Raw genomic sequence first — 17,676 nt, 5'->3', positions numbered from 1 at the left:
TTTATTGAGACAAATAAAAACGAAAACACAACAGCAAAACTATGAGATGCAGTGAAAGCAGTGCTAAGAGGGAATTTTTTTTTTTTTTTTTTTTTTTTTTTGAGACAAAGTCTCACTCTTGTCCCCCAGGCTGGAGTGCAATGCGCGATCTTGGCTCACTGCAACCTCTGCCTCCCAGGTTCAAGCAATTCTCCTGCCTCAGCCTCCTGAGTAGCTGGGATTACAGTCACCTGCCACCACGCCTGGCTAATTTTTGTATTTTTAGTAGAGACGGGATTTCACCATGTTGGCCAGGCTAGTCTCGAACTCCTGACCTCAGGTAATCCACCCGCCTTGGCCTCCCAAGGCTCTCCCTGAGCCACCGCACCCAGCCTTAAGAGAGAAATAGCTGTAAATGTTTACATTTAAAAAGAACAATAATCTCAAATTAACAACTTAACTTTACACCTTAAGGAACCAAAAAAAGAGGAAATGAAATCCAAAGATAGGAGGAAAGAAATAAATAAAACCTAAACTGTGGTTTAATGTATTGACAAAGGCTCCTTATGGAGAAGTTTGAGAGTTAAAAACTCCAGGCTGGGTGCAGTGGCTCACGCTTGTAATCCCAGAATTTTGGGAGGCCAAGGCGGGTGGATCACCTGAGGTGGGGAGTTCAAGACCAGCCTGACCAACATGGAGAAACCTTGTCTCTACTAAAACTACAAAATTAGCCAGGCGTGGTGGCACATGCCTGTAATCCCAGCTATTTGGGAGGATGAGGCAGAAGAATCGCTTGAACCTGGGAGGCGGAGGTTGCGGTTAGCAGAGATTGTGCCATTGCACTCCAGCCTGGGCAACAAGAGCGACACTCTGTCTCCAAAAAAGAAAAAAAAAAAAAAATCCAGAAGGCCCCAACATGGTAGCTCACACCTGTAATCCCAGCACTTTGGGCAGCTGAGGCGGGAGTATCACTTGAGGTCAGGAGTTCAAGACCAGCCTGGCCAACATGGGGAAACACCCCATCTCTACTAAAAATACAGAAATTAGCTGGGCGTGATGGCTTATAGCCTGTAATCCCAGCTACTCAGGAGGCCGAGGCAGGAAAATCTCTTGAACCCATGAGGTAGATGTTGCAGTGAGCTGAGATCACACCACTGCACTCCAGCCTGGGTGCCAGAGTGAAACTCCGTCTCAGAAAGAAACAAAGCAAACAACAACAAAACTCTACAGGAAGCCATGCTTGGTGTATGAACCTATAGTCCCAGCTACTCAGAAGGCTGATGTGTGAGGTTCCCTTGAGCCTTGGCATTCAAGGCTGCAGTATGCTTTGATAGTACCTGTGATAGCCACTGCACCCTAGCGAGGGCAATATAGCAAGAGCCAATCTCTAAAAAAATAATAATAAAGGAATAAAAGACCAGGTGCGATGGTTCATGCCTCTAATCCTAGCACTTGGGAGGCTGAGGTGGACAGATCAGTTAAGGCTGGGAGTTCGAGACCAGCCTATTAAATTAATGGTAAACACCAAACCACAGATCCAGGAAGCTCAGAGAACACCAAACAGAATAAATACCATAAAATCTATGCTCAGGCATATTATATTCAAGCTTCAGAAAATCCAAGACAATGGGCAACTCTTGAAAAAAGCCAGAGGGGAGAGAAATAACCTCTAGGGGAACAAGCTTAAGAATAAATTACATTGAATAGTTGCAGTGAGCTGAGATCAAACCACTGCTCTCCAGCCTGGGTGACAGAGCCAGAGTCTCAAAAAAAAAGAAAAGAAAAGAAAAAGAGACAGAAAAGAAAAGAAAGAGAATTATAAAGTAGCTGTATACCCTTGAAGTGGTATAGTGTTATTTGAAGGAGGCCATGAACCCCCATCTCTACAAAAAATTAAAATAAAGTAGCCAGGCATGGTGATGCATACCTACAGCCCTAGTCACCCAAGAGGCTGAGGCAGGAGGATCGCTTGAGCCCAGGAGTTTAAGGCTGCAGTGAGCTGTGATTGCAGTACTGCACTCCAGCCTGGGTGACAGAAACCCTGTCCCCCCCCACCCACCCTCACCAAAAAAAAAAAAAAAAAGACAAGACATGGGTTAGTTTTAAATTTATATTGCAAACTCGAGGGCAACCACCAAAACAGTAAATAACTTATTTATTTTCAAAGGTTCCCATAATAATAAAATACAAACCATCACCAAGGTCTCAAGGTTCTTCCTGCCCCTGCCCGTGACTCTCCCAACCTCACCTTCTCTCCTTCCCCTTCTTGTTCAACCACTATGGCCATCTTGTTTGCCCTGGAACCCCTCAAGCTCTCTCCTGCCTCAAAGTCTTTGCCTTGCTATTCACCTGGCCTATAATCTTCCAACTCTGGGTCTTTCACAGGACTCACCCGTCTGCATCATTCAGGTCTTTACTCAGTTATCCTTAATGAAAAAGACCATCACGGACACACTTCTGGTGTTTCAAGAGGCCTGAGCCAGCCAAGTCCGCTCCCTCCCTGAAGAAGGGGTCCAAGAAGGCGGTGACCAAGGCGCAGAAGGATGGCAAGAAGCACAAGCGCAGCTGCAAGGAGAGCTACTCTGTGTATGTGTACAAGGTGTCGAAGCAGGTTCACCCCGACAGCCACATCTCTTCCAAGGCCATTCGTTAGTGACATCGTTGAGCGCATCACGGGCGAGGCTTCCCGCCTGGCGCATTACAACAAGCGCTCGATCGTCACCTCCAGGGAGATCCAGTCGGCTGTGTGCCTGCTGCTGCCCGGCGAGCTGGCCAACCACGCTGTGTCCGAGAGCACCAAGGCCATCACCAAGTACACCAGCTCCGAGTAAACTTGCCAAGAGGAGACAACAGCCTTTAGACATATATTTTCCAACAGTCGTCACTGCTGGACAGTGCTTCATCTTACAAATAAACCAATGAAAATGAGTGATCCTAGAAGAAGATAAACGGATGTATTTTAAACAAGGAAGGACCAGTATACACCTGGCTAAGAAAAATTAGCTCGTTTTTTTCTGGGCATAAAACAATTAAAATGTTCTTCATAGAAATTTATAAAAAGACAAAATTAAAATAACTCCTGTATCACCTATTATTTTTATATGTATATCATGTATATTCATATTCATGTATACATATATCTCACATCATGTATCTCATATATGTAAAATAAATTTGGGTGTCATGTGATATATATTTAGATAACTATGCTTAGAAACAATTTTAATGGATGCATAATTTATGAATATATTGATATGTAATTAGTTCATCATTGACTATTTCAATTGATTCCCATTTCTATGCATTATAGATCATACAGCTCACACATCTTTGTACATAAATCTTTGTTCAAATATTTCCTAAGGATAGACTACATGAAGTGGAAATACTAAATCAAAAGTGAAAAACATTTTCTAAGGTCCTTAACATACACATTGCCAAATTGCTATTCAGGATCATGCCAATTTATAATCCCAAATTAATATGGAAATTCCTGTTTTATAACACTCATATTTACAATAAATTTTTTAAAGCATTGTTAACCTAATAGGCTGCCAAAAAGAAAAAATTTGAAATTACATTTCCTTATTTTAATTAATGAGTCTATTAGTGAGGTCATTTTCCCATGTTTTTTTTTTTTAGCCATGACCCTATAAGAAATAAACTGTGCTGCAAAATGATAAACATGATTTTAATCATTTCGTGGGAAGGCACTATATAAAGAATAATACCTTAGGTCGAGGCCAAATAAATAATATTTATTAGGTAACTCTTCTGCAGAGGACTGTAAAGGGATAATAAACTGCATTTAGCTGCATGTAACTGAAACTACTTTTACCTACATTGTCTCTTATAAACATTGTTTCTACTCTTTGAGAAAGTGTTTACCATGGATTGAATTGTCTCCCCATGCCCCCAAATTCGTATACTGAAGCCCAAAACCCCAATATGACTGTATTCCTAGACAGGACTTGTAAGAGGTAATTAAGGTTAAATGAGGTCATTAGAATGAGTTCCTAATTGGATAGGATTGGTGGCCTTATAAGAAGAGGAAGATTCTGCACTTGGTCCTCCAAATTAAATAATTTATTTAAAAAAAAAAACAAGGAAGAGAGAGAGCTCTGCACACATACTGAGGAAAGGCTATGTGAGCTCACAGTGAGAAGGCAACACTTACAGACAAGAAAACTAACACTAGGAGATATAAAGCTAAACTTGTCCAAGGTCACAAAAGCCAGAAACCAGTGAGGTGGGAAGTTGACCTTGTTCTCCTCAATCCAAGGCCAGGACTCCTCCACTCCACACGTAGATAGCCACCTCTCAGTCAACAGCCAAGCGTCCCCAGAGTCAGCATTACACCAAGATGTCTCACCAGGAGACAAATGCCTCATCTTGGATAAATATGTCCTAACATATTTATTGTTGACCCATGGAAAACAGTGAACCTCAGGAGAAACAAAAGGCAAATTATGTACAAAACTATGTTTAGTACCTGACAGTAATATAAAGCTAAATGATATCCTCAGAGTCTTGGAGGGGTTTGTCAATGTGGTGAAACAGGTGCTCACACACTGCTGATAGACTGTAAACTGGTCTTACAGAGAAAAATAAATAAACTGGAAGGAGAAAAAAAAAAAAGACAGTGACAAACCAATCCCCACTGTGCTCCACCCTCTTTCCCTATGTTGTTTTCTTACTAGAACTTGATCATCAACTTAAAGTGTGTATATACACATATATGTGTATATGTTTATATCTGCTTATACTATTAGAATGTAAGTTCCATAAAAGCAGGGATTTTTTTTTTTCCTTTTTAGAGACAGGATCTCACTACGTTGTCCAGGCTAGTCCAGACCTCCTGGGCTCAAGCAATCCTCCTGGCTCAGCTTCCCGAGTAGCTGGGACTATAGCAGCAGGAATTTTTCTTTATTCACCATTGTGTTCTTGAACCTTGAAACAACACCTGTCATAGAGTAGATGTCCAAAATATTTTTGAATCCATGAACAAATAAATCACAAAGAGCATTGAGTCAGTCATGCAAGCATAGAAAAGAGGCCACAGAAACAAGCAATGCAGTGGTCATCCAAGAGCTTTCCAAATAAAGGGAGCCCTAGCAACGAAGCATTCTCCTTTCATGACAGATCTATTTCTATTTAAAGATGAGCACATTAGATTAGCAGGGCCTGTTGCTGTTAATCACATTATTATGTTAGTACACCTTGTTCTGATTTTATGGTCTCCGAGCAACCTTCTGATAATCTGGTTTCCGTATCATCTGCTTACAGGGAAGGAATACTCTTTGGTACTCCAGTCTTTCCTGGCCAAGCTGGGACCTTGATACAGGTTTCTCCGTATGTAATCAGTAGGACTCTTGGACAGAAACAACAGAAAGCCATCTCGAAATGGGTTAGACAAAAGAGGAGTTGATAGGAAGGGTCTACAGGAGCGTCACAGGGTCAAACCTGGGGAGGTCAGGGGAGCAGCTGGGATGTAGGAAAACTCCAACTGAGGACCTGAGGCCCTCAGAACTCTCACCAGGCTTTTCTTTACTTCTGTTTGGGTGGCAATTTCATTCTCTTTCACTGCATGTACAGCAGAGAAATTCTAACTCTGCTCTCCCTAAGAGTCAAAAATCCCTGGGAAAGGGGCTGATTGGCTGCCCTGTCTGAATCAGGTTCTATTCCAGACCAATCCACTGCAGCAGGAGGGCAGGGTCTATACCAACATGGCAGCTGCCATGCCCCAGCACTGTTGGAGGGTAGCAAGGAAGGAACGTTTTCTAAAAGATGGACGTGACTACTCCCAGAAGGCAGCAAGGGTGCTGGCGGACACAGTGGATTGTTCTAAGCTGTGCAATTCTATAGGCTAAGACCAGTTTAGGAGACTCCAGGGGACTGCAGGGCAAATTATACTCAAACACTAGAGGATCAGGGTGAAAGTCACAAATAAGTGTCAGGAGAACCTTTTTTTTTTTTTTAGACAGTCTTGCCCAGACTGGAGTGTGCCGTGATGTGATCTCAGCTAACTGCAACCTCTGCCTCCCAGGTTCAAGCGAATCTCATGCCTCAGCCTCCCCAGTAGCTGGGACTACAGGCACACGCCACCACACCCAGCTAATTTTTGCATTTGTAGAAGAGGCGGGGTTTTGCCATGTTGGCCAAGTTGGTCTCAAACTCCTGGCCTCAAGTGACCCACCCACCTCAGCCTCCCAAAGTGCTGAGTGGGATTACAGACATGAGCCACCATGGTCAACCAAGAGAACTTTCAAATTGTCTACCTGGCTCCAAGAAATCGACATACTTATCCCCTCATAGCCAATACATTTGACAGCATGCAATACATTAAGAGCTATGTACATGGTTTTAATTCAATTCATAATATTTTGCCTTTTCTCTGCCTGGGGCATGTTTTCCTTTTATTATGGGCCAAGAGGTAAGACAGTAGGGATTTAAGTAAGCAGAGAGGAATCTTCTAGACCCTCAGCTACCAGCCTTTTGAGTCCTGGGTTTTCATTTTCTGATCCCATAAGTGATATTCCTGCCACCCCTCACCTCTGTCCCAGTGATACATAAGCAAGGAACAAGAAGAAGAAAAAGTAGTGCCCACGTTGCCGGGCTCGTGCCTTAAACAGTTCTCTAGATTCCAACGTCTCTGCCAACATCGTGCCAAAGAAGATCCAACATCAAGTGCACATGTTGAACAGCTGAACCCAACTCGAGCCAGTTAGGGAGAGAAGTTTCCATGCTCAGGGGACGCACTCCTGACCCCAGTGGGCATACCCTGTGATCTGTTCAACTTCACATGTTCTCACCTCTGCCTTGGAAGTGACAGGTATTTAATTCTAAATTGTAGCAGTTAATGGACTTTTAAAGACATTTTCCTGATGTTTCTGAGGGAGGACAAGGCAGACTCTTCAAAGTCAGAGTTCGATGCAGATAAGCACACAGATCCGTAGACGAAGGCAGCAGAGAAAAAGTGAGGCACTAAGTTTTCTTTAATGGAAATTGCATATCTTCAAAAGCTGGAGTGCAAACTGACACTAATACCACATCGATGCCGTGAAATGCAGGGAGAAAACTCGAGAAAAATTAAAAGAGTTCTTTTTTTTTTTTTGTCGCCCGGGCTGGTTTTTTGTATTTTTTAGTGGAGACGGGGTTTCACCATGTTAGCCAGGATGGTCTTGATCTCCTGACTTCGTGATCCGACCGTCTCGGCCTCCCAAAGTGCTGGGATTACAGGCTTGAGCCACCGCGCCCGGCCCAAGAATTGTCAAATCACTTGTAGCATTACAGTTGATTTACAGTGAAAGCATTCAATACAAATGTTCCACAAGGTGGCAGCCTTGCTCTTCCAAAATTTTTTTTATCTGCCTTGCATACACCAAGCATGACTTTCGCTTTCTTTCCTTCCTTTCTTTTCTTTTTTCTTTTGTTTTCTTTATCTCACTCTCCCTTCCTTTGTCTTCCTTTCCTTTCTCTTTATTTATTTATTTATTTATTTTGAGACAAAGTCTCACTCTATCACCCAAGCTGGAGTGCAGTGGCACCATCTAGGCTCACTGCAACCTCTGACTCCCGGTTAAAGCAATTCTCCTGAGTAGCTGGGATTACAGGCACCTGCCACCACTCCCAGCTAATTTTTGTATTTTTAGTAGAAATGGGGTTTCGCCATGTTGGCCAAGCTGGTCTTGGACTCCTGTCGCCCACCTTGGCCTCCCAAAGTGCTGGGATTACAGGCGTGAGCTACCATGCCCAGCCCACACATGATCTTTAACAGAAAAACTAAGCATATAATAAAGAAGATATACAGAAAATTACAGAATATGTCAGAGATGACTTGCTTAATGAAGGAGAAACATTGTGGGAGGCTTTTGACTGACATGCCTCAGCTAAATATTGACCAACTCAGAGAAATGAGCGCTTTACCACATTTACCATTAGCACCTGCTGTTTGTGTTTGCTTACGTTCGGCAAGGAAAGAAATTAATGTTTGGAATCTCTATGCAACATCTTGTTACTAACCAGGTTATCTCTTCAGCATCATCAATGTCAAATCTTTTTTGAAACCTGCTCTATTCAAAGCATTCTGCTAGGTGCTAGTCTTCTTTCTAGGAGAGTTCTCTTGCCAAGAGGATGAAATGGGAGAAAATAGTGTGCTTATAGTACTTACCACACTTGGACTTATAGAATATTTAAACATTCAGTAGTGGGTGAAAATATATTAATAACTCCTGTTTGCTTTGCAGAATGTCGTGAGAGCTCTTCCCCAAAATTTTATGATCCAAAAAGAATTAAAGGAATGTTCATTGTAGCATCATTTCAAATAAAAATTCAGAAACAACATAAATATCTAGCAGCGGCTGGGCGCGGTGGCTCACGCCTGTAATCCCAGCACTTTGGGAGGCCGAGGCGGGTGGATCATGAGGTCAGGAGATCGAGACCATCCTGGCTAACACGGTGAAACCCCGTCTCTACTAAAAATACAAAGTTAGCCAGGCGTGGCGGGCGCCTGTAGTCCCAGCTACTCGGGAGGCTGAGGCAGGAGAATGGCGGAAACCCGGGAGGCGGAGCTTGCAGGGAGCCGAGATGGCGCCACTCACTCCAGCCTGGGCGACAGAGCGAGACTCCGTCTCGGGGAAAAAAAAAAAAAAAAATCTAGCGCCATGAAAATGGATAAATTGTGCTATAATTGTACAATGAAATTCCAGGCAGCTGTGACAATGGCGAAGAGTAAATTAGGTTACTAAGGTCGCTAAGCTGTTGTCTCTCTTTGCCATCCCCTCGCTCGCACACATGCTTGGCTTTGTAATGATGGGGCAGGTCCCAGACGCTGAAAACCCGGTTCCCGTTGCTTGCTGGCGGCGTGCTAGGCTCTGCCGACAGGGGGCAGTAGAGGGAGCCGCAAGCTGGCGGGGAGGGAAGGGGCTGGCTCCTCTGTGCCCGGTCAGGGTTATTCGTGTCTGCGCTCAGCGTTCATCCTGGCAGCGGTCAGTACCAGTCTCCGTTTTTGTTTTTGTTTTTTTTAATGTTTTGTTTTGCACTCCCAGAACCAGCCACATTGTGTCCTCTCCCCGCTCCCGCCACCCGCCCAGGCACTGGCACCAGGCGGCCCCTGGGCACCGCAGGCCTTTCCTTCCAGTTTCTGGATTTTAATTCCCCAGCCTCTTCTCTTAGTGCCCTGGCCGAGGGAGTGGTAGCTGCTTCCAGCCTTTACTTTCTTCTTTGCTTCTTCGCTCCTCTAACACCTGTTTAACCAGCTCCTTCTATTAATTGTTTTTCTGTTAAGCTCCCCTTCCCCAGTCCTTTAAAAAAAAAAAAATCTATTGAAATATCCTAACTCATACAATGACCATGTGCCAGGAACTGCAGATACATGACATAGGTAGATAAGGAGGTAGAGGCATAGCAGACATGCATATATACATATTAGAATATTTTATATACATATGTATTAGATATAAAATGCAAATATATACACATATAAGTACATATGTATGGCTTACATGAACTATATTTAGACCTATGTGTCCCTATATATAAAATTTCCTGCCGGATGTGGTGGCTCACACCTGTAACCCCAGCACTTTGGGAGGCCGAGGCGGGTGGATCACCTGAGGTCAGAAGTTCGAGACCAGCCTGACCAATATGTTGAAACCCTGTCTCTACTAAAAAAAAACACACAAAAATTAGCTGGGCGGCATGGTGGTAGGCGCCTGTAGTCCCAGCTACTCAGGAGGCTGAGACAGGAGAATTAATTGCACCCAGGAAGCAGAGGTTGCAGTGAGCCAAGTTCGTGCAGCTGCACTCCAGCATGGGCGACAGAGCAAGACTCTGTCGCAAAAAACAATAACAACAACAAACAAAACGAATTTCCCCTAATCCTCACAATAAATGCTATGAGAAAGATACTATTATTCCTATTATACAGGAGGAGAAACTGACTCTCAGGGAGATTAGTTAATTTCTTTTTTTTTTTTTTTTTTTTTTGAGACGGAGTCTCGCTCTGTAGCCCAGGCTGGAGTGCAGTGGCCGGATCTCAGCTCACTGCAAGCTCCGCCTCCCGGGTTCACGCCATTCTCCGGCCTCAGCCTCCCGAGTAGCTGGGACTACAGGCGCCCGCCACCTCGCCCGGCTATTTTTTTTTTGTATTTCTTAGTAGAGACGGGGTTTCACCGTGTTAGCCAGGATGGTCTCGATCTCCTGACCTCGTGATCCGCCCATCTCGGCCTCCCAAAGTGCTGGGATTACAGGCTTGAGCCACCGCGCCCGGCCTGAGATTAGTTAATTTCTACAATGCATAGCTAAGAAGTGGTAAGGCTGGGATTTGAATACAGATATCCCCGACTCCACAGTCTATACCTTTCCCATATGCCTTAAAGTTGTTTAGACCTCAATTCAATCTAACCTTAACTGTCTTCTGCAGTATAACTCAGTCCTTAGGCTAATTCACAACTGTCTTCTTACCTAATTGTGTAAGTAAATATAGCACTATTCTAATAAGTACTAGAGAATATAATCACCATAATACAAGACTGCTTCTGCGATTGAAGTTATGGGGAGGTTGAGAAAACTGTAGGAAAAGCATGAACGTTTCTAACTCCAAGTTACTTGTCATTCATTCATTCAGTTAATATAATATAGTTATATATATTGTGTGCCTATTGTGTGCCTGTGTGCTAGACTGACAATGATAAAATAGAACTAGTTCTTCCTTTAAAAACTTTCCGGTCTAAGAAAAGTGACAGTCTTTAATTAAAGAATCAAACATAGGAGAAATACCTAACTGTATCACACAGAAACTTAACATAGACAGGGTATTTGACTACAAAGGCTGTTCCAAATGCAGCAGCCCCCCCCCCCCACCACAAACACTCAAGGGGCATCTGCCCCTCTCACTGTCTAGGACAGCTGCTTACTCTGATTTTGTTTACCAGGAACTCATCAGTTCTCAGTCCAAAGTGATCTAAGAGAGATATCACAGTAATAGAAAAATAGAGATAGTTCAGCTACATAATGTTTTCTAAAAACCTGCTTTTCTGGTCATTTCACAAGTTGCCTCCCATGTGACTTGTGACATTAATCAATGTTTTCAGTGGCAGCCTCTTAGCCCAGACTTTTCCTGTAGCCTAAATACAATCAACAACATATACCCGGACTGATCAGAGAACAATGGCCAGGAAGGTTTGTGAGGGACAAACTTCAAGAAATGCAGAAACAGAAAACCTAACCAAAGCAGAAGCTCATATGGTCATCAGGGCTGAGAATCTATTTATCAACCCACCGTGACGGCTAAATCTCTAAGCTCCCTTTTAGCTGCATTTTGTAGTCAGGAAACAGATCATTAGACAATCCTGCAGCAAAGAAAAACAAGAAGGCCTCGAGGAGTCAAGATCCACTGATGGACACTAAAAATTTGTGGGGGAAACTTCACAGAGAAGCAGGATTTCTGCAGAGCCTCAAAAGGCCTCCTCCCTATGGACTTATTAATGATTGCACACATTCTTTGATATTCTTCTCTCAGGCAGTGGAATCTCTTTTGTTTTGGTTTTTGAGATGGAGTCTCATTCTGTCACCCAGGCTGGAGTGCAGTGGTACGATCTTGGCTCACTGCAACCTCTGCCTCCCAAGTTCAAGCAATTCTTGTGCCTCAGCCTCCCAAGTAGCTGGGATTACAGGAACATGACACCACGCCGGCTAATTTTTTTATTTTTAGTAGAGATCGGGTTTCACCATGTTGGCCAGGCTGGTCTTGAACTTCTGACCTCAAGTGATCTGCCCGGTTCAGCCTCCCAAAGTGCTGGGATTACAGGTGTGAGCCACCGCACCCGGCCAGGAAATTGAATCTAATTCCTCTCTTTTTGAGTGTGGCTGGACTGAATGACTGTTTTCTAATGAACAGTGTAGGAAAAAAGAAAAACTGATAACTTTACATGGAGACAACATCTTAACCAAGTGAGCAAGGTTAACATCACTGTAAAAAGTCACATCGATTATCAAATACATCTTGACACGATGACATGGGAAAGGCATGTCACCGCTCTGGTTTTCTTCTCAAAAATCTATAACCCATCTGTTCAGACTTAATTTTTTAAAAATCCATAATCCCAGGCTAGTCATGAGAAAACATCAGATACACCCAACTTAAGGGACATTCTACAAAATACCTGACCAGTATTTTCTTGTTCTTTTTTTCAGGAGTCCACAAAGACTCCAACTCCTATGCAAGTCCTAGTGCTGTGCTGGGCTTAGAGCCAGTGGGCCTGGAGGACACTCAGCCTAGTGAGACGGCAGCCAGGGCAGCTAAGGGAGTGCTTGCATCACTCCTCCCCCAGCCCCAGGCAGCACAGCCTGCAGCTCCAGAAGAGACCCCTTCCTTCCACTTGAAGAGATGAGAGGGAAAAATAAAGAGAACTTTGTTTTTGTAACCTGGATGTAAGCTTAGCCTCAGTAGGATAGGGCACAGGGCAGAGCCGTGAGGCCCCACCTCCCAGATGACATTTCTAGACACACCATGGGCTGGAAAGAAACTCACTGCTTTGAAGGAAAGGACCCAGTCCTGGCAGGATTCATCACCTGCTGACCAAAGAGCCCTTGGGCCCTGAATAATCAGTAGCAGTAACCAGGTAATACACACCATGGACCTTGTGTGAGACTTGAGACATGCTGGCTTCAGGTGTGACCTGCATATTCAAAGCTGTGGTGGCTACAATAAGGGACTCCTTTTGCTTGAGAAAAGGAGAGGGAAGCTTGCAGCTTAGACACCAGCTCGGTCACAGTGGGGGAGAGCACCATGTGGGATTTTTGGGTCCTCACTTCCAGGCCTTGGCTCTTAGATGGCACCTCTGGACATACGCTGGGTCAGAGGGGAGCCCGCTGTCCTGAAGGGTGGATCCCAGGCTTGGCAGCATTCACCATAAGCTAACTAAATGGCCCTTGGGCCTTAACTGAACATCAGTGGTACACTGAGAGTACTCCCTGTGGGCCTGTGGTGGGGGTAGACATGGGGAGAGACTCCTCTGCCCAGGGAAAGGGAGGGGGAAAGAGGGGGAAAACTTTGTCTTGTGGTTTTAGCCACAGTAGAATAGAGTGTCAGGTAAATTTCTAAGGTTTTCGACTCCAGGCCCTGGCTCCTGGATAGCACCTCAAGACCCAGCCAGAGTCTAGGGGAACTCACTGCCTTGAAGAGAAAGACATGAGACTGACTGGCTGACTTTACTACCTGCTAATTGTAGAGCCCTAGGGCCTTGAGCAAACATAGGGGGTAGCCAGGTAGTGATGACATCAGGCCTTGGGCAAGACCCAGTGGTGTGCTGGCTTCAGGTCTGATCCAGCACAGACCCAGTGATAGTAGCCACAGGGGTGCTTGTGTTACCACTTCCCCAGCTCCAAGGAGCTCAGCACAAAGAGAGAAACTCCATCTGTTTGGGAGAAAATAAGGGAAGAGAATAAGAGTCTCTGTCTGGCAATCCAGAGAATTCTTGTGGATCTTATCCAAGACCACCAAGGTGATACCTCTACAAGTTTATAAGAACCACAGTGTTACTGGGCTTGGGGTGCCTCCTAATGCAGGTACAGCTGCAGTGACCAAAAACTTAGATCACAACACTTAAGTCCCTTCAAACCGAAAAGCCTTCCCAACAAGGCCAGGTACAAACAAGCCCAGACTGCGCAGACTACAATAAATACCTGACACTTCAATGGCCAGACACCAACAAACATCCGCAAGTGTCAAGATCATCCAGGAAAACATGACCTCGCCAAATGAACTAAATGGGGCACCAGGAGCCAGTCCTGGAGAGACAGAGATATGTGACCTTTCAGACAGAATTCAAATTGGCTTATTTGAGGAAACTCAAAGAAATTCAAAATAACATAGAGAAGGAAGTCAGAATCCTAGCAAATATGTTTAACAAAGAAAATTGAAATAATTAAAAAGAATGAAGCAGAAATTCTGGAGTTGAAAAATGCAATGGACATGTTAAGGGATGCATCAGAATCTCTTGATAGCAGAATTGATTAAGCAGAAGAATTAGCTTGAGGACAGGCTATTTGAATATATAGTCAGAGGAAACGAAAGAAAAATACAAAAAAAAAATACAATAGAAAAAGAATGAAGCACACCTATAAGATCTAGAACATAGCCTCAAAGGGAAAGTCTGTTTCTGACCTTAAAGAGGAGGTAGAGGGAAAGATAGGAGTAGAAAGTTTATTCAGAAGGATAACAACAGAGAACTTCCCAAAGCTAGAGAAGGATATCAGTATTCAAGAACAAGAAGGCTATAGAACACCAAGCAGATTTGGCTCCAGGCATTTAATAATCAAACTCCCCAAAGTCAAGGACAGAGAAAGAAAGGATCCTAAAAGCAGCAAGAGAAAAGAAACAACATAAAATGGAGCTCCAATACCACTGACAGCAGACTTTTCAGTGGAAACGTTTCAGGCCAGGAGAGAGTGGCACAACATATTTAATGTGCTGAAGGAGAAAAATTTTTACCCTAGGATGGCATATCTGGTGAAAATATCCTTCAAACATGAAGGAGAAATACAGACTTTCCCAGACAAACAAAAGCTGAAAGATTTTATCAACACCAGACCTTCCGAGAAGAAATGCTAAAGGGAGTTCTTCAATCTGAAAAAAAAGGATTTATTTATTATTTATTTATTTATTTATTTTTGAGATGGAGTCTCACCTTGTCACCCAGGCTGGAGTGCAGTGGTGTGATCTCAGCTCACTTCAAGCTCCGCCTCCTGGGTTCACTCCATTCTTCTGCCTCAGTCTCCCAAGTAGTTGGTACTACAGGCATCTGCCACCACGCCTGGCTAATTTTTTGTTTGTTTGTTTTTTTTGAGACGGAGTCTTGCTTGGTCGCCCAGGCTGGAGTGCAGTGGCCGGATCTCAGCTCACTGCAAGCTCCGCCTCCTGGGTTTATGCCATTCTTCTGCCTCAGCCTCCCGAGTAGCTGGGACTACAGGCACCTGCCACCTCGCCCCGCTAGTTTTTTGTATTTTTTTTAGTAGAGATGGGGATTCACCATGTTAGCCAGGATGGTCTCGATCTCCTGACGTCGTGATCCACCCGTCTCGGCCTCCCAAAGTGCTGGGACTACAGGCTTGAGCCACTGCGCCTGGCCAATGTTTTGTATTTTTAGTAGAGACAGGGTTTCACCATGTTAGCCAGGATGGTCTCAATCTCCTGACCTTGTGATCCACCCGCCTCAGCCTCCCACAGTACTGGGATCACAGGCGTGAGCCACCGTGCCCAGCCAAAAAAGGATGTTAATGAGCAATAAGAAATTATTTGAATGTACAAAACTCAGTTAATAGTAAGTAACACAGAAAAGCACAGAAGAGTATAACACTGTAATTCTGGTGTGTAAAGTACTTATATCCTAAGTAGAAAGATGAAAAGATAAACAGATCAAAAATAATAACTACAACAACTTTTCAATACATAGTATAATAAGATATAAATACAAACAACAAAAAGTTAAAAAGTAAGGGGGTGAACTTACAGAGTTGTTATTAGTTTTCTTTTTGCTTGTTTGCTAGTTTATACAATCAGTGTTCAGTTGTCATCAGTTTAAAATAATGACATAGGATATTACTTTGCCAGTCTTATGGTAACCTCAAATCTAGAAATATACAAAGGATATACAAAAATAAAAAGCAAGAAATTAAAACATATCACCAGAGAAAATGACCTTCACTAAAAGGAAGACAAGAAGGGAGAAAAGAAGAATGAAAAGGCCAGAAAACAAATTAATCAAATGGCAGAAGTAAATCCTTACTTATCAATAATAACATTAATTAAACATGAATGGACTAAATTCTCCAATCAAAAGACATAGAGTGGTTCAATGGATTAAAAAACAAGACCCAACAATCTGCTGCCTACAAGAAACACACTTCACCTACAAAGTTGCAGTGTGGAATAAAGGGATGGAAAAGATATTCCATGCAAATGGAAACCAAAAAAGAGCAGGAGTAGCTATAATTATATGAGACAAAATAGATTCAAGACAAAAACTATTAAAAGATATTTAAAAGGTCATTATATAATGATAATGGGGTCACTTCAGCAAGAGGACATAACAATTGTACATATGTATGCACTCAACACTGGAGCAACCAGATATACAATGCAAATATTATTAGATAGATAGATCCCAATACAATAATAGCTGGAGACTTTAATGCCCAACTTTCAGCATTGGACAGATCGTCGAGACAGAAAATTAACAAAGAAGGCCAGGCATGGTGGCTCACACCTGTAATCCTAGCACTTTGGGAGGTCAAGGTAGGTGGATTGCTTGAGCTCAAGAGTTTGAGACCAGCTGGGCAACATGGCAAAACCTGATCTCTACAAAAAAAAAATATATATGAAAATTAGCTGGGTGTGGTTGCATGTGCCTGTAGTCCCAGTTACTCAGGAGACTGAGGTGGGAGGATTGCTTGAACCCAGGAGGCAGAGGTTGCAGTGAGCTGAGATCACACCACTGCACTCCAGCCTGGGCAACAGAGCCAGACCCTGTCTGAAAAAAAAAAAAAAAAAAAAAGCAAACAAAGAAACATCAGATTTGGGCCGGGCGCGGTGGCTCACGCCTGTAATCCCAGCACTTTGGGAGGCCGAGGCGGGCGGATCACAAGGTCAGGAGATCGAGACCACGGTGAAACCCTGTCTCTACTAAAAATACAAAAAATTAGCCGGGCGCGGTTGTGGGCGCCTGTAGTCCCAGCTACTCGGGAGGCTGAGGCAGGAGAATGGCGTGAACCCGGGAGGCGGAGCTTGCAGTGAGCCGAGATCGCGCCACTGCACTCCAGCCTGGGCGACAGAGCGAGACTCCGTCTCAAAAAAAAAAAAAAAAAAAAAAAAAAGAAACATCAGATTTAATCACATTATAGCACAAATGGACATAATAGATGTTTACAGAACATTTCATCCAATGACTACACAATACATATTCTTCTTCTCAGCACATGGATCATTATCAAGGATAGCCCATATGTTAGGACACAAAACAGGCCTTAAAATATTCAAAAAATGGAAATAATATCAAGTATCTTCTTTGACTGCAATGGAATAAGACTAGAAACTGGCCGGGTATGGTGGCTCATGCCTGTAATCCCAGCACTTTGGGAGGCCAAGGTGGGCAGATCACATGAGGTCAGCAGTTCGAGACCAGCCTGACCAACATGGAGAAACCCCATCTCTACTAAAAATACAAAATTAGCCAGGCGTGGTGGTGCATGCCTATAATCCCAGCTACTCGGGAGGCTGAGGCAGAAGAATCACTTGAACCCACGAGGCAGAGGTGGCGGTTAGCTGAGATCATGCCATTGCACTCCAGCCTGGGCAACAAGAGTGAAACTCTGTTTCCAAAAAAAAAAAAAGAAAGAAAGAAATAACAAGAATAATTTTGGAAACTACAAACGTGGAAATAAAACAATATGCTCCTGAATGACAAGTAGGTCAATGAAGAGATTAAGAAGAAAATTGAAAATTTTCTTGAAACAAACAATAATGGAAACACGACATATCAAAACCCATGAGACATAGCAAAAGCAGTACTAAGAGGGAAGTTTAGAGCTATAAGTGCCAATATCAAAAAAGAAGGAAAATTTTAAATAACCAACCTAATGATGCATCTTAAAGAATTAGAAAAGCAAGAGCAAATCAAACCCAAAGTTAGTAGAAGA

General features: G+C 43.4%; 1 pseudogene; it reads left to right on the top strand.

Moving 5' to 3' along the window:
* Positions 1 to 2,413: 2,413 nt before the first annotated feature.
* Positions 2,414 to 3,028, top strand: LOC100429002 (histone H2B type 2-E-like; annotated as a pseudogene).
* The last annotated feature ends 14,648 nt before the right edge of the window (positions 3,029 to 17,676 follow it).

This window comes from Macaca mulatta, chromosome 17 (assembly GCF_049350105.2).
Source record: "Macaca mulatta isolate MMU2019108-1 chromosome 17, T2T-MMU8v2.0, whole genome shotgun sequence".
Taxonomy (NCBI): Eukaryota; Metazoa; Chordata; class Mammalia; order Primates; family Cercopithecidae; genus Macaca; species Macaca mulatta.
The sequence above is the reverse complement of the archived record's forward strand: the minus strand, read 5'-3'. Positions and strand labels throughout refer to the sequence as shown.